At 40.5% G+C, this 25,251-nt stretch overlaps 1 pseudogene; it reads right to left on the reverse strand.

The window, feature by feature from the left end:
• Positions 1-24,020: 24,020 nt before the first annotated feature.
• On the reverse strand, positions 24,021-24,480 carry LOC105734112 (small nuclear ribonucleoprotein Sm D2-like; annotated as a pseudogene).
• Positions 24,481-25,251: the final 771 nt, after the last annotated feature.

The following is a 25,251-nucleotide window of genomic DNA, read 5'->3' on the forward strand; positions in this document are numbered from 1 at the left end:
CAGCATAAAATGAATTAAGACATCCCTATTCCTTTTATTGGAGATGGGGACATAACATGTCATCCCAGACTCTGCATCCCTGACAAGGCCCAGGACCGTGATGAGTGTCCTTTCCCACTCTTTCCCTCCAGGGCTACCTTTTATGAACTGGGAAGACTTAGAGATTGTGATGGTGGGTGGTAGAAGGGCAGTTCAGGCTTATTTGTCTCTAAGGGAGATGCCTGGCCCCAAGTGTTGGCAGCTCTGTTTCAAATGTGGAGTTTGTGGAGCCTCTTTGTCTACAGCTTTGAGCCTTTGTTGCCATGTTGGGGACACATGAATATTATCACTCAACATTCTGTTATTTTAGCTCAAACTTCTTGATTGTTACTTATATGCCAGGCCCTGTACTGGAATCTGCACTGATGAGTTTGTTTAACCTCACAGTTTGCTTAACCTCCCTATGAGGGGGAAACTATTATCATCATCAGCCTTTTACAGATGGACCTGAGGCTCACAGAAATTATGTAAAATGTCCAGGGTTATGTGGATAGGAAGTGGTAGAGCCAAGATTTTAACCTGGAAATCTGATTCTAGACCTGCGAATTGAGGATTCAGTTTAAATACTCTCTGCCCATGTCTTCCCGTGACCCCCATTGTCAGGCTCATGGCAGCTTTGGATATGCAGCCCCTGACTCCTGGCTCTTTGTTGTGGTATCATTCTACCTAGCTGACTAGATCTCTAAAGAGGCAGTTTAAATACTAGGTAAAATAGAAGCCTGGAGCAGCAGGCCAACGAACTCAGGCAGAGGATGGCTAGGGAAGGCCAGCTGGAACATTGGGGCTGGCATTGTTTCCCACTTCAAAATGCACCAAGCCCTGGAGAAAGTTTGGCAGGGAAAAAAGGAGAGAGTATTGCTTATAGTGGATCCACATAAATGAGGAACACGCCTATGGTCAGTGCCAAACTTTTGCACAAAGCACCAATAGTGGGAAACACTCATGCAGTATCAAGCTAGTTTATTTGTGTTCAAATTCTACCTCCTCTTTCACTAACTGAGTAACCCTGAAGAGCTCAGTTACTGCAATAGAACTATAGTTTCTCTATCTCTGAAATAAAGATTCTTTTTTCTTTCTTCATAGAGCTGTTGTGAGGTACAAATAAGATAACAGATGGAAAAGCACTTTGCACACAGATCCACTGATATATGCAAATAAGAAATATTATTATCATCCAGAATGAGTGACTCTCTTAGTGGGTTGCATAATTGAATAACTAATTAAACAATTTTTTCTTATTGAAAGTCTATCATGTGCAAGAAATGTGTTGGAGTCTCCTGTTGATGATATAATGGATAAGGTTGAGTTATGGCCCTCAAGGACTTTGCAATTTTGTATTTGAGATGAAACATATTCATTAATAACTGTAATGAAGACAGAATTTGAATGTGCCATGAAAAAAGTTATAAAAATGCTATGGAATTCAGAAGGGGTTATTTTTTGACAGAATGATTATGAAAGGTTTTAGAAACAGTTGGTTTTTGAGGTAGATATAGGGAAATGGTTGATAAGGAATTCAGTTGGTAAGGAATTCCTAGGAAAAGATACAGCATGAATAAATATACTTATTAGAAAATTATATTGCCCTTGGTGGGTGTTCAGTGGAAGCATTTGTATTAGTCAGGGTTATACAGAGACAGTACCAGTAGAATCTATCTATCTATCTATCTATCTATCTATCTATCTATCTATCTATCTATCTTCTATCTACCTACCTATCTATCTAGATATGTGATAGGGGATTTATTAGAGGAATTGGCTCATGTGATTATGGAGGCTGAGAAGTCCCACATGGGCTGTCTGCAAGCTGGAGACCTGGTGTAGGTCTTGGAGTAATAAAAGAGAAAGAGCCTGAAGTTTTGATGTCCAAGGACAGGAAAAGAAGAGTGTATCCCAGCTCCAGCAGAAAGAGTGTATCCCAGCTCCAGGAAAAAGAAACTCAGTAATCTTTTTGGACTCCCAGCTGATTAAATGGTGCCCGCCCATACTGAGGGCAGATCTTCCCCTCAGTCCACTGAGTGGTACATGAATATTTCCTGGAAACGCTTTCACCGGCTGATATGATTTGGATTTATGTGAACACCCAAATCTCATGTTGAATTGCAATCCCCAATGTTGGGAGAAGGACCTGGAGGGAGGTGATTTCGTCACAGGGGTGGATTTCCCGCTTGCTGTTCTTGTGATAGTGAGTTCTCACTATACTTGTTTAAAAGTATGAAGCACTTTCCCCTTTACTCTCTCTCTCTGTCATGCTGCCATGCGAAGATGTGCTTGCTTCCCATTTGCCATTCCCCATGATTCTAACCTTCCTCAGGTCTGTTTCCTGTACAGTCTGTGGAACTCTGAGTTAATCAAACCTCTTTTCTTTATAAATTACCCAGGCTCAGGTAGCTCTTTATGGCAGTGTGAGAACACACTAATACACAGACACACCCAGAAACAATTCTTTACTAGTTCTTCTTCTTATTTTCATAGAGACTGAGTCTCACTAGGTTGCCTAGACTGGTCTCAAACTCCTCCCTCAAGGGATCCTCCCACCTCAGCCTTCCAAGTAGCTGGGATTACAGGCATGAGCCACTGTGCTTGGCTATCTTTACAAGTTCTCTAGCTAATACTTAATTCTGTTAAGTTGATGCCTAAAATTAATCATCACAAGCTTGCAGAAGAGTGGAGGGCAATCAGATTGAGCCAGTAGGTTGGGACCAGAACATGGAGGCAGTTAAATATTATGGAGTGAGTTGACAAAGCAGAGCTCTCGAGGAGTTTTGAACAGTTAAATGTATTGGTCAGAGTCATTTCTTTGTAAGATTAGTAAGCTGGCCACAATGTATACGATGGACTAGTGCCAGATGTGGATCTGAAACTATGAGAACACATGGCCATAGTAATGATTCAGTTGCAGTGATAGAATCTAAATATTAGGTGATAGTAGTAATGAGAAGGAAGATATTTCAGCTAACACAGCTCTCTAGTGCCATGAAACATTTGATTTATTCTTTTCACTTCCTCATTAATTCTTTCAACAAACACTGCTTGTACCCAGTGGTTGCTACATGCCAAGCAAGTGCTGGGGATAGAGAAGAATTATTTAATGCTCTTGTTGTAAAAATTATTGTCTATTAGCAAGTGATGACTAAGCTGTTTGCCCTGTAGATAAGAGATGGGGTTTGGGAAGAAGGCCAGTTCAGGCTGGAGGAGTAGACAGATGGGAGTGTGTTTACGATTACAAGTAGTGCATGTGTGTGGTCTTCCAGGAGGGTCAGATAGGTGGTCAGGTCTGAGGTCATAGGCTTGTTTGACAGATTAAATTTAGTCTTTATTCTATAAGGAATGAAGAGTCACCAATCTCCTTTAAGAGGAATAGTAATAAGATAAATTTTGCATTTTATTTTATTTTATTTATTTATTTTTGAGATGAAATTTGGCTCTGTCACCCAAGCTGGAGTGCAGTGGCGTGAACTTGGCTCACTACAACCTCTGCCTCCCAGGTTCAAGCAATTCTCCTATTTCAGCCTCCAGAGTAGCTAGGATTACAGGCACGCACCACTATGTATGTCTAATTTTTGTATTTTTAGTAGAGACAGGGTTTCACCATGTTGGCCAGGCTGGTCTCAAACTCCTGACTTCAAGTGATCTGCCCGCCTCAGCCTCCCAAAGTGCTGGGATTACAGGTGTAAGCCACCGTGCCCAGCCAATTTTGCATTTTAGAAAGGCTGCTCTGATAACAATGTGAAAGAAAGTTTAGAGAGTCGTGGATTGAGACATGTCTAGTGGTAAGAGGATCAATTAGAAGACTATAGCAATGGTTCAGATGAAAGCAAAATGGTCCCGAGGTAAGTAGGGATGGGGTAGGGTAAGGGGAAGATATGGAAGACGTTCAGGAATAAAGTTACAGGATTTGGGAAGTTAATAGAGCATGAAAAGAGTTGAGGTTGACCTCCAGATTTATGGTCTGAGAGCTGGTACATTTGCCAAGGAGTGAAGGTCAAGTTCTGTTTTCTAGTTTACCTCTATTCCATGTGGGCTGCTTATATCTTGCAGTTGTATAAAATTAAAGAAAAAATTCTAACCTTTCTGTCTTACAGAAACAGCTGACAGAAGAGGAATATGTATGATTGGCCATAGTCAATGCAATCATGTTCCTGGCTGTTTCTTCTCTAGTTCATGATGTGGCTGCTCACATCATGGCTGCCCACCACAGGAGTAGTTTTTCCATTCTCCTAAAATGCCATGAGAGAAGGGAGCAGAAATCAGGCATTCTCTGCTGGGTCCACACAGTTCTCCTATTGAGCTATGCCAGATACATTTTCTAAAGCACCTTTGAGATCTGTTGAGTTTGGGGGTTACCATTTAAAATGTCTAGGAATGAGCTGTCACTTCTTTACCAGGGAAGGGGCTGTCAAATTGATAAACAGATTTAAGAATAGTAGGTAGTCTGTGGTTGACTGGTGCAGAACCTTGGCCCTGGAAGCAGCAGGAAAACACAATAGAGCTTAAAAGGTGTGGGCATAACATACAAAGTAAGCCTCAATTGACTGGACTGTGTGTTATGAGGGACTCTGTGAGCCACAATTTTGTATAATGGAAATGTTCTTATTTCTCACAGCAAGTCTTTCTGTTTCTCAGGTGCTTCTCTCTAAGTGATGCAAAGGATAGAAAATCATCCATTGTTAAAGATAAAAAACCCCAGGGGACATAATTTCAGGGCATGTAACCATATGTGGAATATTGGATGGACTATTATAATTGCTAGTAATTCTTCTTTAGGGAAAATGAAGCAATTGTCGCACTTGTAATTGGACTTGGAAATAGAAACCCATAGCCTCTTTCTCAAATTTTCTCCACTACAGGGTTAACATTTTGGCATGCTTGAACCTGACTTTTATGTAAAAAGATCTTTTTTCCTAAAAAAAAAAAAAAAAAACTTAAATATTGTAGCTATTTATTAGCTCAATAAATAGGTCCAGAGATAGGGTAACTTCTGCCATTGCATTGCCAGATCATTCTTCACTTCTGATTCTTGTGGCTTAGTCCTTTTCCCTCCATTGATCTCATCTGCATGCTCACAGCAAGATGGCTGAGGCAACAGCAGGAATCCCGTCCAGACACAACAGAAGCACAAAGAGACTCTCTCTTTGGATGTGAGAAAATCTTTTACTAGAAGCCTCTGCTCCTGTCTTTCTTAAAATATTCTCATTTCACTGCCAGAAGTGAGGTAGTAAGTTACATGTCCACCTCCATATAAGCCACTGACAAAAGGAATGGAATTGCTGTCATTGGTTTTGACTAAAAAGAATGTATCCATGCGCTGGGATAAGGTACCACTCCCTGAAGCCTGGGTAACTGAAAAAATGGAATTCTGGTTAGCGTGGAAGAAAGGAAAAGATGCTGCCTAGGAAACCAATAATGTCTGCTATCTACTGTCATGAAAAGTCAACCAATGTGTATCCAAAGCTCTACTCTAGTAGATGCTATACTTCACCTGAAAAGGAGACCTTCCTCTGCTACTGGCTTCTACTGGTTCCCAGACCTAAGTTATTGATGGCCTAAAACCATATTCCCCATCACGTCTTTATATTTCCATATATCTCATTCAGAGGATGAGAAATGTGGAGAGAAAGCAACTTTTGTTCCTCATCTCTTTAAAAAATTTCTACTCTTCCTTTATTTTTCTTTCAACTTTTATTTTAGATTCAGGGGTACATGTGCAGGTTTGTACCTGGGCATAATGCATGATGCTGAGGTTTGAGGTATGTATGATTTTGTCACCCAGGTACTTAGCATAGTACCCAATATGTAGTTTTTCAACCCTTGCTCCCCTCCCTTCCTCCAACTAGTGCCCAGTGTATATTGTTGCCATCTTTATAGTTTTTTTTTTGAGATGGAGTCTCACTTTGTTGCCCAGGCTGGAGTGCAGTGGCACGATCTTGGCTCACTGAAACCTCCACCTCCTGGGTTCAAGCAATTCCCCTGTCTCATCCTCTACAGGATCTGGGACTACAGGCACCTACCACCATGCCTGGCTAATTTTTGTATTTTTAGTAGAGACGGGGTTTCACCATATTGGTCAGGCTGATCTCAAAATCCCAACCTCAAGTGATCCATCTACCTCGGCCTCCCAAAGTGCTGGGATTATAGGCATGAGTCACCGTGCCCAGCTATTGTTGCCATCTTTAGGCATTGGTTCATTAGTACCCAAGGTTTAGCTTCCACTTATAAGTGAGAATATATGGTATTTTGTTTTCTGTTCCTGTGTTAATTTGCTTAGGATAATAGCCTCCAGCTACCTCTAAGTTGCTGTAAAGAACATTATTTTATTTTTTATGACTGTGTAGTATTCCATGGTGTAGTACCACATATTCTTTATCCAGTTCACCTTTGATAAACAACTAGGTTGATAATTTCATGTCTTTGATATTGTGAATAGTGCTGTGTGAACATGTAAGTGCATGTGGTTTGTTTGTTTGTTTGTTTGTTTTTTTATAAAACGGTTTATTTTCTTTTGGATATATACCCAGTAATGAAATTGCTGTGTTGAATGGCATTTCTGTTTTAAGTAAAAGAACTTTTTAAAAGTGGTCCATGATGTGAATGGCAAGAACAGCATAAAGCTGGGTCTGCCTCTTGGGGTTCAGGGAGAGTCATATTCTTATGTTCTGCAGGATGAGAGGCAGGAATGAGTTTCTCAGCTGAGAAAATGTGGGGCTCCCTGATATTAGGTATCAATTTGTTCACTTGTTTTTCTGCACATCAGCCTAGAAAATCCCTAGGGTAGGACTCATTTATTTAGTTTTTCACTACGTCCTAGTGCCCAGAACATTGTGGGATTCATATAGGCTCTCCATAAATATTTGTCAAATAAATGAATGAATGAACAAATGAAATCAGTGGGTATCTAAAGTCTTTACACTTTGAATATGAATACGTATTCAAAGGGGTCAGAAATGGAACTGCAGCTGGAGTCAGCTTGAGAAATTTAGAACCAAGGACATTGGTCTGGTTAAGCCAATCAAATGCAAATGAGGAGGAATGGAGAATCACAGAAAGGAGGCTTGGTTTCATAGGTCAGGAAGGGGCCATGCGGATGTGTGGCAGGGTCAGCTGGGCTCACAAATTTAGAAGTAATGGTGTGAGCTCCAGTGTTTCATCTTTGGTCTTCAATATGGCCTTAGGGAAACAGTTTGTCTTATTCACTATAAATTTTCCAGAGAAAACCCCTCTTGAGCTACGCATCTTCACACACACACACACACACACACACACACACAAATATTTCTTTTTTTTAATTGTACTTTAGGTTCTGGGGTACATGTGCAGATCATGCAGAATTGTTGCATAGGTACATACATGGCAACGTGGTTTGCTGCCTCTATCCCCCCATCACATATATCTGGCATTTCTCCCCATGTTATCCCTCCCCAACCTCCCTACCCCCCACGCTGTCCCTCCTCTAGTCCCCCCCAACGGACCCCAGTATGTGATGCTCCCCTCCCTGTGTCCATGTGTTCTCATTGTTCAACACCCACCTATGAGTGAGAACATGCGGTGTTTGATTTTCTGTTCTTGTGTCAGTTTACTGAGAATGATGGTTTCCACATCTTCTACATCTTATTTCAGAATAAGGAGCCATGCCTTACATTGAAGTATTTGGTAAAGCTCTTAGCTCTGATGAAACACAATTTTGGAAAGAAAAACCAGTATCTATAAAGTACTGACCTGGACCTCAGGCTAGGCATTTCCTGGGTGTCTAGGATTCAGCATGTTCAATGTCAAAATAAACTCAGTATCATTTATTAATTTATTGGCCAGGCCTGGTGGCTCATGCCTATAATCCTAGCACTTTGGGACACAGAGGTGGACAGATCACCTGAAGTCAGAAGTTCGAGACCAGCCTAGCCAACATGGCGAAACCTCATCTCTACTAAAAATACAAAAATTAGCTGGGCGTGGTGGGGCACATCTGTAATCCCAGCTACTTGGAAGGCTGAGGCAGGAGAACTGCCCAAATACGGGAGGTGGAGGTTGCAGTGAGCCTAGATCATGCCACTGCACTCCAGCCTGGGTAACAGAGCAAGAATCCATCTACAAAAAAAGATTATTAAGCCTTTGCAATCTGTTTGATACTGTCTGAAGTGGTTTACTTATACTATTCATTTAATTCTCATAATAGTTCTGCAGGTTAGAAATTATTAGTTGTTTTTCACTGATGAAGACTCTGAGGTTTAGAAAAGTTAAATAACTTGTTCAAGGTCACACAGGAAACAAGTGATGATGGTGGAATTTGAACTCTAATTTGTTTTATATTCAAGCCCATGATAGTACCTGCACATAACAGTCCACTGGAGGGATAGAAGAAGGAAGCAGAGTCCAGCTGTCCAGATCCCTCTGTAACCAGATGTCTTCAGTAGTGTCCTGTAACTATGTTGGCCTCTAACAGAGAACCAAATCCTGCCTCTCACACAAGCTCTCAGATCCTCAGTGCTTTCCTGATGATCTATATTGCATTTTATGTTTTGCTTTCATGCCTCCAACTTGTTACTTTTTTTCCCACCCCAAGAGAAAGTGGTTTAAAGGATTGTTTTTACTTAATTAGATCCAAGGCTTGGCTTATTTGGTGGTGCTCAGCTTCTTTGGCAGACTTGCTTTAGTAGCACAAAAGTAGCTTAATGTCAGCTTGACAACTTGATAAGTCTTGTGCCAATTTTTTAATGATAGGAAAAGAAACTTCTAAATTTAAGACTAAATACAGTACTTTGTGAACCAAGACAATGACTTTATGGCTATGATTGAAATTGTTTTTGCGAAGTAAAGGATATTTAATGCTTTAGTTAGTATGTGATGAGACAGAAAAATTAACGGCTGGCTGCTACAGCAGTGCTGTGCTGGCTGAAGTTCAGAGTCTGCTCCTTGCCTGGTGTAGCAGATACCTCTGGTGCCCTGGGCTATAGCCCCATTAGAACACCTTTGCTTCAGCAGTACTTCAGCAGACAGTTCTATGTGAACTCAGCTTCCCTTGTGCTGACAGTGTTCTGCTTCAAGTGTAAGCTGTGTGTTTTCACTTTCTATCCCAGGGACTTCTCCAAGGCACCCGGAACTCAGTGTACCCAAGCACAACTAGGAAGTATGTGTGTGTGTATGTGTGTGTGTGTGTGTTTAACATTCTTGAGGGCAACTAGTTGGGGGGGGGCACACAATCCAATATCTAAATGCTTCAGCCTCCTGTCCATCAGGCAGGCAATTCTAGGAGGCTTTCTCCCTGGTTCTCAGAAGTGAATTTAAGAGCAGTGACCTCAATAATGCCCCTTTACATTGACTGCTACTCCATTCTTATCTTATTTCCCCCATTCTTTCATTTCTATTTCCTGGGATTATCTTCAAAATAAATTACTTATACCAAGTTCTTGCCTCAGGGTTTGCTTTTGAAAGAACCCAAACTTATTATTCTTATTGTGTAGAATTTCCACCACAGTAAGAGGGAATCAATCTATTAGAACTCACTCTGACCAAACTCACATGAGGCTAATGTATAAACCACATATCAGTTCATTCTTGCATTGCTATAAAGAACTACCTGAGACTGGGCAATTTATAAAGAAAAGAAGTTTAACTGACTCACAGTTCCACAGGCTGTACAGGAAGCATGGCTGGGGAGGCCTCAGGAAACTTACAATGATGGCAGAAGGCTAAGGGAAAGCAGGCACGTCTTACGTGGCCAGAGTAGGAGGAATAAAGCAAAGGGGGAAGGTGCCACACACTTTTAAACACTCGGATCTCCTGAGAACTCACTATCACAAGAACAGCAAAGGAGAAATTTGCCCATGATTCAGTCACCTCCCACTCAGCCCCTCCTCCAACATTGGGGATTACAATTCAGCATGAGATTTGGTTGGAGACACAAATCCAAACCATATCAAAGCACAGTGAAAATATTAATTTATGGAGATGATTATATTAGCATGTGGATCAGAACACTGATATCTGCAGACAGAGCTCACTCTTTGATCCCGGACAGAGTTGGTGATAGGCTGACATTCCAGCTCTTGGACTCTTCTTTTTCTGACTTTCATTCAAATAACTTGCAATCCATTAAGTCATTCTTGGATATGTTTAGGCTGCCACTTTATTTTACGTGCAAGTCTGATTGGTTGCATCTGGAGTTTACAATGATCAGGGACAACCTTTACTGCACTTCTGAAATAGGAGAGTTCCCTTATCCCCCTTGCAGGGTGTGTGACAGGAGTGTGGCTCATTTCTTCAGTGGTGTCCTGCTGCTCAAACCCCTACGGAGAGCATGCAGATAGGCAGGTGCAGAGGCCGTGGGGAGAGCTTTTGTTTTGTTTTTGTTTGTTTGTTTGTTTTTACAGAGTTTCACTCTGTCAGCAGGCTGTAGTGCAGTGGTGCTATCTTGGCTCACTGCAACCTCTGTCTCCCAGGTTCAAGCGATTCTGCTGCCTCAGCCTCCTGAGTAGCTGGGACTACAGGCGTGTGCCACCGCACCTGGCTAATTTTTGTATTTTTAGTAGAGATGGGTTTCACCATGTTGGCCAGGATGGTCTTGATCTCCTGACCTTGTGATCCATCCACCTCAGCCTCCCAAAGTGCTGGGATTATAGGTGTGAGCCACCCCAGCCGGGGATTACTTTTGGGTTCCAGCCCCACAGCACTGTCTAGGACTCCTGAAGCCCAAGTGGGCATATGTTACAGTGTGCTCTTTCAGATTTGCTGTCTGCAGATGGCTTATATTAATCAGCTCAATAGACCCTCTGCCCCATCACAAGTATAGGGGACCAGTGTGACAGCCAGAGTTCGTGCCCAGTGTACGGGAAGAATCAGATCACATGTGGGCTGGAAGGTTGAGTACAAGGTTTTATTGATGGTGGAGGTGGCTCTCAGTGAGATGGATGGGGAGCCAGAAGCGGGGGATGGAGTGGGAAGGTGGTCTTCCCCTGGAGTTGGGGTGCCCAGTGGCTGGACTCTTCTCTGACCATGCCTGACTGAACTCCCCCTGGCATTCGCGTTGTTCCACCATCGCTGGTCTGCTTGTGTCTGCTGGTGTGCTCCTCTGCTCCTCTTGATGTCCAGCTGCTTGTGTCTGTGCCCACCTAAGGTCTCGGGTTTATATGGGCACAGAATGGGGGGAGTGGCGGGCCAGAGTGGTCATGGAAAATGCAACATTTGAGCATGAAAACAGGAATGCCTGTTCTCATTTAGGCACAGGCCCAAGAGTGGAGCCCTCACCAGGAACCCCACCCTTCTCTACCTAGCATGTCACTGTTCCCCCTCCCATATCATTTTCTTGTGCTAATGACAACCTACCTTCCTCAACCACCTTTTTTTTTTTTTTTTTTTTTTTTTGGTACAGCGAGAATATGAAAAATGTGGAAAAAGGAGAAAAGTATAAGTGAAAGTATATCTATCCACCTGAAAGACCATGGCGAGCCTTACTCTTTAAAGCTCTGTACAGAAACTGACATGCATGACTATAGCTTGATAGCAACCCAAACCATTTCAATATACTCTCTATGTCATGTCTTAGAAAGATTTTTTTACTCCCAAACAATTAAAATAAACATGTTTGCTACTCAAAGCATTAAGCTATGGTTGTCTGAAACTCATTTGTAAATGTAAGCACATTCTCTGATTATTTTGGATAACCACATATCACTTGCATTTCTTAAGTATTCATTTTGCGGAAGAAAAGTAATTACTGGAATAGTCTATATAAGTTCCTATGTGTTGCTTTGTTCCATTCATTCTGCCACAGCCCTATTTTGACCTCTCTCTCCCTTTAGACTATATCAAGAGCCCCCGAGACAGTCTTCTTGATGGATTACAAGCATCCCCTCTAATCCACTCTCTACAATGATGCCAGAGGGATCTTTCTATGACACATATCTGATTATGTCATGATCTTGCTTAAAACCTGCCAGTGGCTCTGGGTAGATATTACTGAGGCTTGCAAATATTTCTCATTCTCTCCTTCCATGAATGTGGGACAAGTATGTTTCCATCCCTCCTTGAATTCAGGAATGGCCATGTGATTTGCTTTGTTCAAGGAAATGTAATCATGCTTCTCTTTGAAGTAAAAGCTCCTGCTATAGACTAAATTGCCCCCCATTCTAACCCCCAATTCATGTGTTGAAGCTATAATCCCCTATATGACTATATTTGGAGATAGGGTCCTTAGGAGGTAATTAAGGTTAAATGAAGCCAAAAGGTCAGGCTCTCGTCCAATAGGACTGTGGCCTTAAAAGAAGAGGAAGATCTCTCTCTCTCTCTCTTTCTCCCTGCCATATGAGGATGCTTACAGAAGGCAGCCATATGCAAGACAGAAAGAGCGCCTTCTCCAGGACCTGACCATGTTGGCACCCTGATCTCAGACTCCCAGCTTCCAGAACTGTGAAAAAAAGTTCTGTTTAAGCCACCCAGTCTATGATGTACTTTGTAGGGCAGTATGAACTGACTAATACAGCTCCCTTTTGATTTGCTAAACTGAAGCCTTGTGTTGATATAATAGCATCATAACATGATGAACCTTTCATGATTTGAGTTCCGGAGTATATTTGGCAATATAATAATACTCCAAAGATGTCCATTCTATATTCTCTGGAACTATGCAATATTTTATCTTATATGACAAAAGGGACTTTGTGGATGTAATTAAGGTTATGGGCCTTGCAATGGAGAGATTATCCTGGATTATCTGGATGGGCTCAATCTAATCACAAGTTCTTAAAAGTGGAGAACTTTCTGCCTGTAGTCATACAAAGATGTGATGACAGATGAATGATTAAATAGATGCTTTGAAGATGGAAGAAGGGACCCATAAGTCAAGGAATGAAGGCAGCTCTAGAAGCCACAAGGAAATGGATTTTCCCCTAGGTCCTCCAGAAAGGAATGTGGCCTTGCTTACACCTTGATTTTAGTTCCGTGAGCCTCGTGTCAGACTTTGAAATACAATAATATGAGATAATAAATTCATGTGTCTTAAGGCATCAGATTTATGGTAATTTGTTACTGCAGCAATAGAAAACATACATTGAGTATGATAGATTGTATAGATGGTCACAAATTTTTCCTTTTCTCCATCCATATTTTTACTGGATGACATTGTAGATTCTTCCATCAAGAGATGGAGGCTGGCCAGGCGTGATGGCCCATACCTGTAATCCTGATTTTCTTGGGAGGTCCAGGTGGGGGTGGGAGCGAGGGGAATGATTGCTTGAGCCCAGGAGTTTGAGACCACCTTGAGCAACATAGTGAGACCTTGTCAAATTTTTTTTTAAGGGAGGTGGAGACTATTTCTCTGTCTTAAATCTTGGTTGGTCATTCTTCCCCTTTCTGAGTGGGAGTGACTACTGAAGTTATCTGGTCTTTGTTCTATCATTGTGTGTTGAATGTGTGTCTATAGTGATGTTGGTAAGGGGAATGGAGCCATAGTTCTTTTAACTTTTTAGGTTCCCAGGTCTCTGGTTCAAGAAGAGCCATGGGTCAGAACCTAATGTCAAAACTAATGTTCATCTCTCCATCCCTGCCAGTGTAGAGACTACTGAGTCTAAGTCCAGTGTCCTAGGCCTTGGGCTCAATGCTACAATTGTGTGGTACTCTGGATTGTCTATCTGGCATTGGATTTAGTGTTTTTAAGGTGTAGAATAAGAGTGAACCAAATATATGATGACCCAGAAGGGTAGCTTGTGATAGTATAGTAATGTTTTGTGCTGATTCATATCTAATTCTCCTCTCCTTAAGAGCATATGAATATATTAAATTGCTCCACCTCTATGGCAAATATGTGAAGCTGTGTGACTTGTTCTGGTCAGTAGATTGGAAGTAAAACTGAAATGAAAGTGAAACTTTCTTCTCCTATCTTAGTGCTATGAAGGCATGTGTTAAGATGAGGTGCTTGTGTTGCTGACCCCATATGGTGGTCAGATGCTCATAGTAGACTTTGTATGAGTAAGAAATAAAGTTTTTCATATTAAACTATTGATATCTTATTGCTTTTGTCACTGCAGGATTATACTTAACCACTATGACTAATACAAAATCCATAAGCTCCTAAATGATCCATTAGAATTAGATGGTTTGGAGTATTGGCTTTTACTATGTGACCTTGAAAAAACTGCTTAATTTTTCTAGGTTTAAATTTTGATGCAGTGTCTATTTCATGGAATTGCAAGCATTAAATTAGGAAATGCATATAAAGTGTTTAGCATAATATTGGGCACAAAGGAATAAATGTTAGTTACTGTCATTATCAACATGACATTATTATACTAACATCTTCATCATCATCATGATCATCATGAAAGAAAGGCACTGAGCTTCTGACTACGCAAAACTGAACAGTATAAATGAAGTAAAGACCTCCTTAGAGGGTGAGTCTGACATGCTGTTCACCTTTGAACTATAAAAGTGGTGAAGGTTGGTCATCTCTAATTTCAAGAAATTAGAAGCAAAACCCGAAAATCTAATGAACATTTCCAGGTAGCATTTCAGCAAGGGAATCAGAAATATTAGATTAGGGGCTTGATTGTAAGAATTATCTCTGTGAATGTTTGTCACATTCTTAGGTTTATTATTTCTCCTGTTCCATATGTCTTTTAAACTGCGATGAAAACTTTGAAGTACCTGAGTTCCTGAGCTGCTTTAAAAAGGGGGAGGAACACTGAAGAGGTTGTGTCCTACTCTTTGACCAACTCCAGATCAGAAAAAGAGAAGAAACATAAATAGATCAGGTCAATATGGCAGGGTAAGGAGAGGAGCAGGTAGAGTCCCAGGGCTCTGTGGAAAGAAGAAATAAGAATTATTTTCTTTTTCTTTCTTTCTTTTTTTTTTTTTTTTGAGGCAGAGTCTTGCTCTGTCACCCAGGCTGGAGTGCAGTGGTACAATCTCAACTCACTGCAACCTCTGCCTCCCATGTTCAAGCATTTCTCATGCCTCTGCCTCCTGAGTAGCTGGGATTTCTTGCACTTTTAATAGAGACGGGGTTTTACCATGTCGGCCAGGCTGGTCTTGAACCCCTGACCACAAGTGATCTGCCCACCTTGGCCTCCCAAAGTGCTGGGATTACAGGCATTAGCTACCGTGCCTGGCCAAAAATGAAGAATATTGAAGCTTGATTCTGGCCTTAAATATTCCTTGGACTTACATCTTGAAAAGTCAATGTAATTCTCCCAAAGAGCACACTGGCAGAATGGAAAAGAAAGTACTGAGAAGGAAGGAAACAGAAAAATCACAAGTGGATGCAATAATAAAGAACAATAAAGGTTTGGGGCTTTCTAGAGTTGAGTTAAATAGCCCAATGTAGTCAAAATCTCTCAGAGGACATTAGTGAATTGCAGCATTGTAAAATTCTTTAATAATGACTCTGAATCATGTGGGTAAAAATAGGTTTAAAATATGGTTTTATAAAAAGGTAGGCCAGTATGTAATTACACATTATGAAATATTTTGATTCAGATAGTTAAAGCAAACATAAAATAAAAATTTTATAAGTTTAAAGAAGAAAGTTTCGTTTATTTGGAATCGTCATTTATATGGAAAAGTGAACTTTTTCTGATGATTTATTCATTCAGTAGATCATGGGTGGGCACATTCTGGCCTCTGGGCCAAACTGGGCCACACCCATTCTTTTATATATTGTTTATGGCTGCTTTTGGACTACCATAAGAGAGTAGCAGAGTATAGTTGAGAAGTTGCAATCAAGAAAACATGGTCTGCAAAGTCTGAAATATTTACTGTCTGGCCCTTTACAGAAAATTTTCCCACCTTCTGCACTAGATAATTCCTGTACATCCCCAGTGTTCTGGGCACTTTGCTACAAATGTGCCTAAAGCCAGTGATGCCCACTTTCCTGAAGTGCCACGGTAAAAGGCATCATAGCATCCTCTCAAGTTGATGTATATGAAAAGTGGCCCTGTGGCCTAGGAGAGACCATTGTGTGTGACTAGTGACATGCAGAAGTGGCCAGTGGCCCAGCCCTACCCTTTAAGAATGTGTAAGGATATCTGAGTAGAAAATTACCTGAGGGCTAAATGTTATTAGATAGTCTCTTACAAGCTGCCAAAATTGCTATTATTTGTTTGTAAAAAGTGGTTGAAATATCATTTTAGAGTTAAATCCTCTTCTGAGGTTTTGCCTTTGTTTCTGAGTGACACACATTGTTTAAGCCGACTTCTTCAGGCCATCTTAGTTCCTAAAGGAAGTTGTACACCAAGTTCCACTCTGTCTTAATGGACTCCGCTTTCCCGGAGGTGAGAGAGATACATTTTTCAAAGGAAACAGACCTAAGCAGTAAGCAATAATAACAATAACAATTGCATACAAGAGCTGCTTCTGGCAAATACTTAACAGCTGGAGAAGTTGAGGACCTCTAACCTTATCCAATCATTATCTCCCAGAAATGCTTCACACAGGGAAAGTATGAAAATGTAAAGAAAATCAGTTATACATACACATACAAAACAAACCCACAATTAAGAAAAAATAATAGCTGTGAACACCAAGCTTTTTGCCTTAGACACCAATTTTTGCCTGGAGTCTTTTTTCATTATGAAAAACCAATATAATACTTTATAGGAAAACAAAACACTTTTCTTAACCTTTGGCAGGTGCATAATTAGGAATATAATATAAAAGATGGCCCCTTGCATGGTTCACAGAGGTCTTGTCTTTTAAGACTTAGGAGGGCTTGGAATTACAACAGGCAAATTCAAAGATGCTAATTAGAAATGCAGCGACTGCTTTTACAGACATGCTGAGAACATCTAAGCTTTCCAGAAATTATTCAGGCTAGAGGGAGTGAACCCATTTTGTCTGATTCCTAGAGGTTTCTAATTTGAGAAAGAAAAGAACAATGGAGAGGCAACGAATGTGTTATGTCTAGAATGAAACTTGCCCATGGATGCAGCAAGAAGAGTATTCTCTGGTTTTCTGCTATTGGTAACAGTTCTCAAGGGATCTGGAGATTTCTTTTAAAGTTGCCTGCTAGGCATTTGCCCTTTATTTCTCGTACTTCTCTCTGCTGTTTTCAGTACTATTATTTGAGCTAACAACCTGGTTAAGTTTTACAGTTACTCATGAATGTAAAAAGTCATAGTTGTATATGTAGGAAAATATGCATGAATATAGGTTCTTTAAGTAACCTGTATTTTTTTCTCTCTGAATTCCTGGTGCCTAGCACAGACTCTGGCATATAGTAGGAACTGGATACATATTTGCCAAATGAATGAATGAATTTCTCAATTCAACTTGATATAGTTTACCACAATAGTTATTTTAAAAATATAATCTAAGATTTTGGTTTCTAGTTTATCACCTTCACTTCTACACTCTTGCTGCTATTTGGAAGCTTTCTATTTAGTGCTTTAGTCTGTGGGAGAGAAAAGATATGCTTAGAATCTCCACCTTGTTAGTACAACCACTATGAAGAAGTCTGGAGGTTTCTCAAAAAAACTAAAAGTAAAAAATAGATTAAAAAAATAAATAAATAAAAAGAAGAAATAAAAAAAAACCCCTAAAAGTAGAGCTGCCATATGATTCAGCAATCTCTCTGCTGGGTATATACCCTAAAGAAAGGAAATCAGTGTATCAAAGAGATATCTACACTCCCACGTTTTTTGCAGCACTGTTCACAATAGCTAAGATTTGCAAGCAACATAAGTGTCCATCAACAGGTGAATGAATAAAGAAAATTTGGTCTAGATACACAATAAAGTATTATCCAGTCATAAAAATGAATGAGATCCTGGCATTTGAGACAACAAGGATGGACTGGAGATCATTATGTTATGTGGAATAAGCCAGACACAGAAAGACAGGTATCACATGTTCTCACTTATTTGTAGGATCTAAAAATCAAATAATTTAACTCATGGAAATCGCAGGATGGTTACCAGAGGCTGGGAAGGGTAGTGGGAGACTAGGGGAAGATGGGAATGATTAATGGGCATGAAAAATAGTTAGAAAGAATTAATAAGACATGTATTTTATAGCACAACCAGGTGACTATTGTCAATAATAACTTATTGTACATTTAAAAATAACTAAAAGAGTGTAATTGGGTTGTTTGTAACACAAAGGGTAAATTTTTGAAGGGATATATACCCCATTCTCCATGATGTGATTATTTCACATTGCATGCCTGTATCAAAACATGTCACATGCCCACAAATATATATACCTTCTATGTACCCACAAAAATTAAAAATTAAAAAATTGAAAAAAAGAATCTCCACATTGGGTGTGGGTTGAATGGCAGTCTAGTGTGTAAGTGTCCTTGTAAGTACAATGTTATGAAAGTTTCCTGCCTTGCCAGTCACAGAAATCAAATATTATCTGAAGTAATCTCCTCATTACCCCAAACTGAAGTAGCCTCTTCCTTCTCTGTGGCCCTCTAGCAATTTTTGTTCTGTAGGATTTTCATGCATTCATCTATTAATTCAAAGGCATTTGTTATTAATTGAAGCTATTTTAGAATCTTTACAATTTTGTTTTTTTAAGACAGGGTCTCACTCTGTCACCAGGCTGGAGTGCAGTGGAGTGATCTCAGCTCACTGCAACTTTCACCTCCCAGGTTCAATTGGTTCTCCCACCTCCACTCTCAAGTATCTGAGACTACAGGCACATACCACTTCACCCAGCTAGAATCTTTACAATTATTGATTTGTCTCCTGAAGAAGATTTTAAGTGCTGCTACTTACCATTCTTGTGATTTTGGGCACTTAAACCTAGCCTCAGTTTCCCTTTCTGCAAATGGGAATGATGATAGAATCAGTCATAGAATTATTATAAAGATTAAATAAATACTTTAACTTGCCCAATGGCAAGTGCTTAATAGATGTTAGCAATTTAATAATAATAATAGCCATCATTATTATAAATCAGATTCTTGAGGACAGAGACAGTCTCATGTTTCATATTCGATAGTGCAATGTTCAATCAATATTTGTTGCATTAGTTTTATCTTACAAGGCGGTGAGAGGTTTCAATACACAGCACAAAATAACTCTGGGGTTGGTATTTCTCCATAGCATCATCAAAACAAGCTGCCTTGGCTGCTGGAAGACCACAGTCTTTGATTCAAGAGGCTTTGCATTCTTTTCTCATAGCCTCCAGTTCAAGTGCTTAGCTTTCTACCTCCCATTGTCTCCCAGAGGATGAGTTGGTTTAGGTTGACTGCTGGCTCCTGATCTTTGCAGAAAGGCTCCTTATAGATCTCTGCACTTACGAAGAAACTTTATAGAGCTCTTGCTGAGTAGAGGAAGAGTTGTACAAACAGGAACAAAATGAAGCTGGTGTTTCCGGGCTTATCACTTGGTCCCGAAAATGGATAATAAACAGGAGGAATCCAAGGGTGTCATGTAGGAACCTGTCAATAGAACCCATATGTTCTCTCCTAAATGGTTTTGAGCACAGTTGTGCATTTAAAGGAAACAGAATACCCCTTTCAAAATTGCCTTTCTAGGTGCTATGTTAATATTGAATGTAAATGGCAATTTTATAAACTGGGCCCCAAATTTTCATAGTCTAGATTTAAGAAGGGAGTCTCCTTTTCTGGTCTGTACTATATTGCATGTTGGTTAAAATCCAGTGTCCTTATCAAGAAACTCTATGTAAGATGCAATAAAGACTATGACAGGCACATTTTTCCAGTAAGGTAAGCATATTTTGGAAGGTCCAGGCAATGAGAAATGGGACCAGAGATGTGAGCATTGCATGTCTCATCTAGGGATGGGACTTTATCTTTTGGGCAATGTGGAGCTGCTAACAGTTTTTAATCTATGGATTAGCAGACTCTTATTTGTGTTTGAGAAAGAGCACTCGACCTGCAACATGCAGTGTGTGTGTGTGTGTGTGTGTGTGTGTGTGTGTGTGATGGTAGACAGGTTGGAAGTTAGTTCAGAGACTAATTCCAAGTGAAAGATGGTGAGAGCTGATGAAGGCAGAAGAAGTAGAGATAGAGAGGGTTGATAGGTATTAAGGAGGTAGAGCTTAGTGACTGGTATGATTTATTCTTGGTGGTTGGATGTACTTTCTGAGGGAAGGAGGCTCAGACTGAGTGGTAGATGTTGGAATCCTTGCGTTTCCTTCTTTGAGGTAAGAAATGCAGGTGGATTAGGCAGTTTCATGATTTCAATTATCTACAAATTGATGACGCCAAAATCTGTACTTCCAGTCCCTGCCTTCTTCCTGTGTTTGAGATCCCACACACCTACTTCTTTATTGGACGACTTCACCAATTCACAGGTGCCTGAACCCATGTCCCCAAACCAACATGGTTATTTTTGCTTTCTGAGTCCTCTCTTCAACCTTCATTCTCTCAGTGAATGACACCACTATCTACCCTGTTGTTGCTCATGCTAAAATTTTGGGAATTATTCTTACTTCATCTCCTTGTGTCACTCACCTCTATTATCCCAAATTCTGTCAGTTTAACATCTTTAATATCTATTCAGTCTATCCATTATTTTCCGGCTTCGTGTACAAGAACAGGAAGTAGAAGTAAGGTGCTGTGCTACCAAGACAGGGTCCTATATTAGAATGTAAGATTTCAGAGATGAAGCAATTCTAAATGTTAAAGTTACTTCTATGTAGTGGCTGGAAATTATTATATAAGGTCTGAGCTAGAGAGGTCACTGCATTGAAAAAATGAGGTGCACACCTCTTTCCTATATATGGGAGAATTATCCACTTTATAAATCCATGACAGCTGAAAATGGCAGACATTCAACTTTTAAGCTATACTTGCAGTTAAAAGGTGCATAGAACCCAGGTGCCATCAACTAGATGTAGCCACTGTTGGCTTTGAATTTAGAGTCACGTAGCAGAAACAGCATATGGTGCTGCAACACAGAAGTAACAGCGTTGACTGTAGTGTTAGTGGTTGCAGTAAGATTACGCCTCTGATGCAGAAGTGGCAGCAGTACAAACCGCAGTGTCTAGTAGATTGATAGCCCTTACTTGACTAGCTCTGTAGTGTGCTTTTGGGCATTGGTGCTAGCTGATTAGAATTGAGCCCTTCCAATTAGTCAGAAAATGTGGCAGGAATTTTTCCAGCTGCAATAACAGAAAACATTATTAGTGGTGGCTTAAGCCCCCAGGATTTTAAAATAAGTTTGGTGTTAATAGCTACTGACATTTTTTTTTGTCTCTGTCTCTCAGGCTGGAGTGCAGTAGTGCAGTCTCAGCTCACTGCAACCTCTGCCTCTCAGGCTCAAGTGATCCTCCTGCCTCAGCCCCCAAAGTAGCTGGGACTACAGGCACATGCCACCATGACTGGCTAATTTTTCTATTTTTTGTAGAGATGGGGTCTCACCATGTTGCCCAGGCTGATGGCAAACTCCTGGGCTCAAGCAATCTGCCTGCCTCAGCCTTCCAAAGTGTGTTACTGACATTTTGTCAATAGGCTTATAGTGTCAAGGTTCTCTTTCAGCCTCTCGGCCTTTCCCTTAGGCTGAAGTATTTGTTATGACAAGGATCAGAAGAGGGGACAGGTAAGCACCAGCTGTGTATTTTATTTTAATCAGAGGAGCCAAAGACTTTGTGAAACTCCAGCAGACTTAGGCATACATATTATTGGCCAGAGCTGAGTAATATGGTCAACTAGCTGCATGGAAATGTGAGAAATGAGTATTTAATGAGTGTTTGGAGTGTCCAATCTCTATGATACAAGTGGAAATGAAGAATTTGAGAAAAGGACAGCTAATCTACAGTGTTGGCCACTTAAAATAACCTTTTAAAAAATTGTGGACATTGCTTCAATCAACCAGAATCAGTTTGTGGCTTCCCACAAAGAATCCTGTATGATAATCAATGGCTTAACAACTAATATGATCAAATATGAAGGGAGATAGGAATTAAAGATGATTCTAAAAGCACAGAATTAGAAAATGGTGCCTCTATTGATTGAAATAAGTAAAACATTTACTAAGGGGTGAATAATTTATAGGCTTACCCTGTTTACTCCTTTACCTGTTTTTAAAATGAGAAGTATGCTGCCACAGCTGAATCTCTAATTGGTAAAATATGTGGCAAAGATATTTTTGAATTGGAAAACCTCACTTTACCTGTTTCAGCTGCCACAGTCACCTCTTCTCCATTTGGCTGGCTTCTCCTGGTACATTTAAAGGTAATTTTGAATTTTCAGTATTATTATCGTGGTTGCTTTGAGAATGGGGATCCAGCTTTTCTTTCATAGGGCTTGTTACATAAGTGGTAGAATTAGTTGTTCAGTAAGGCAGTAATTGAAGTTGATTAAATAGTGATTCAGTGAATCAGTTACAATATAAGTTCATAAAAGTGCAGCCCTTAGTTATAGATTTTCTTTTTATTACTTTTTCTTTGGGGTAAAATTTATTGAAGATTGACGATAAGAAAACCCTCTTAGAGTCAACTCACAATACCAGTGTCTTCCCACCACCACAGACTGCTTGCTACCTCAGATGCCTTTGAATGTTCACTGTCTGTACTTGGCTAACTTTTGCCCTTCTTTTAAGACAGCCAACTTTAAAAATTATGAATATTGCTTAATTTGGCAGAGCCAGTCACTATTGCTTTCCACAAGGAACGCTTTGTGATAATCCAGTGCTTGGCACCTCATAAGATCATGGGTCGATGTCACCTCCTCCAAAAAGCCCGTCCCTAAATTTAGATACCCCTTCTTTTAGAGGGGAAGGCCCCTTGCTTTATTTATCTCTTTTTTCCATGTACTTGAGACAGGTTCTCAATGTATGCTTGTTGAGTAAAAGAATGGCTCAATATTGGAGAGCTTATAAGTAATTGGATATTGTCTTGTCAGTAGGGGGATGAGAGCGTCATACTAAAGAGAGAAAGAGAGAGAGAGAGAGAGAGCTCAATCCAAGCCATACCTAGAGTATGAAAAGGCCAAAGATTAGGAGAAGGATGAGACAAAAGTATATAGTTGATGTCTATGTAAAGCTCATATTGCCTTGGATATTAGAATATTGGAATCTTTTCCTGGCTGTTATGTTAAAGTTTTTCCCTTGCCTACAGCTCTAAAACTTCTTTTGCTTTGTTGCTGCCTGCTTCAATTATTTAAATCCCCAGAGGCTTTACTCCCTGATATGGTTTGGCTATGTTACCACCCAGATCTCATCTTGAATTGTAGCTCCCATAATCCCCACATGTGGGAGGGACCCAGTGGGATATAATTGAACCATGGTGGCAGTTACCCCCATGCTGCTGTTCTTGTGATAGTGGGTGAGTTCTCATGAAATCTGATGGTTTTATAAGGGACAGTTCCCCCTTTGCTTGGCACATCTTCCTGCTGCCATGTGACGAAGGACATGTTTGCTTCCTCTTCTGCCATGATTATAAGTTTCCTGAGGCCTCCTCAGCCATGAGTAACTGTGAGTCAATTAAATCTCTTTCCTTTATAACTTAACTTTCCAGTCTCAGATATGTCTTCGTAGCAATGTGAAGATGGACTAATACACTTCCCAGCATGACAGAGCCTCCTAAACTATGGCTACAATCTCTTATACCCTCCTGGGGAAGCCCATGCTTTCTCATCTCTCTAACCCTCTTCTACTTTAGTAGCTTTGGAAAGAAGCTATGATGATGGTATCTCTCTGCCCTCTCTAATCTTCCAGATTGTCAGGCAAAGGAAGTAGCTGGATCTATTCTATATCCCTTACTTTTCTATGTCTCTTCAGAACCGAAAAGACTATCTAGTAATTTAGAGCCCCAGATCTGGCTTACCATTAAGCTGGCTTATCTGGTATACTCACATACTTTGGACCTTGGAGAGGCATTGTCATTTCCCCTATAGCTCAGTAAAATACATTCAAAGAAGTCTCATTTTTCCAGGTTCCCGAAAGAATCTGTGCTTAGTTTCCCTTTCTGCTACCCCTTCCCTCCCAACTTAATCCATAGTTAATTGCCTTTTTCATGTCAGCTGGCATAAGGACTCAGAAATGTTTCAGCTTTCTTTCTTTCTTTTTTTTAACCACTAGAAAAAAACACAGAGCTTTATTATTCTCAACACCAGCAGCAGCGGTCTCTGTAGGACAGGGGAGTGAGTTCTGTTGACTGACAGGGATAGGTGGCTCCTACTTGCCGGCGATAAGCGGGTTCTGCAGGACCATGATAACTGAGTCCCCACGCAGGAACATCTTGGAGATGTAGCGGTCTTTGTTGACTGGCTTGGACTTCTTCTTGCCGCTCTTGGGTACTTCAGTCCACATCTCCTTCACGTTCTCCAGCACCATGCTGCAGTGCCTATCAAAGGCATTTCACGCAGCCCAGGAGTTTCTTATTGCGGCAGTTGATGAGCACTTGGGTGTTGTTCTTGACGGACTGAGTGAGCACAGAGAGTGGACCCGTGTTAAATTCCTCCTCCTCTCGCTTCTGCAGCTCCTCCGGGGTCATCTCACTCTTGGGCTTGTTGAGGAGGCTCATGTTGGCCACTAAGCTCTCGGTTCACTCCAGTTTCCTCCGCGTTGCTCTGTTTCAGCTTTCTTAAGACATCTTTTCCTAGCTTGATCCAGCTGTTTTTCCTTGTGGTTCTATTTTGTTGCTTGATATGATTGTTCATACTGTGATTTTTAAATCTGAAAAATTCTCTTGTGTTTTTAGGAGTAAAGTGCTGTTTGGAAATCTTACAAATAAATACACTCAGGTTTCTTCTTCCTATCTGAAGAAGGAAGAACAGGCTCCTCCTTCCCCATGTTCCTGTAATGTTTTGTGTATAGAGGAAGTCAACAACTTAGTTCTTCCACCTGCTGTCCACTTCCTTGTTTGGTGACAGCCATTGGTTAGTGATTTGTGGCTGAACCAGAGGCACTGCCCCCCAGTGAGAAAATTAAGGTCAAACTCAGTCTTCTAATTTTAGAAACAAAATCAAGTGGCTTTTACATTTCAAAGGCCATTATGCCATTTATTTCAAAAGTGATGTGTTATTTATACTTGGCTTAAACTGGGCCAACCTACTGGAGTATTTTGTGATAATCGGCTACCCGGGGCTCCAGAATTGCTGCAGGCTCTTGTTAAAATGGCTGCCTACTCCTCCTTGGAGAATTGTGAAAGTACAAAAAGAAAATCATTGTGGTTAGAAAAATCCTTTTCTGCTTTATTATTCAAAAACACTGCTGTTAGCTTCTTCTGTGGGAGTGTCTCCCAGGGATAGTCTTAATTATTGATGGCTAAATTCTCATTACTTAATGGAATTTGAACTTTAAGGGGAAACAA

This window comes from Aotus nancymaae, unplaced genomic scaffold, assembly GCF_030222135.1.
Source record: "Aotus nancymaae isolate 86718 unplaced genomic scaffold, 86718_ANA_hifiasm-v0.15.2.pri h1tg000011l, whole genome shotgun sequence".
NCBI lineage: Eukaryota > Metazoa > Chordata > Mammalia > Primates > Aotidae > Aotus > Aotus nancymaae.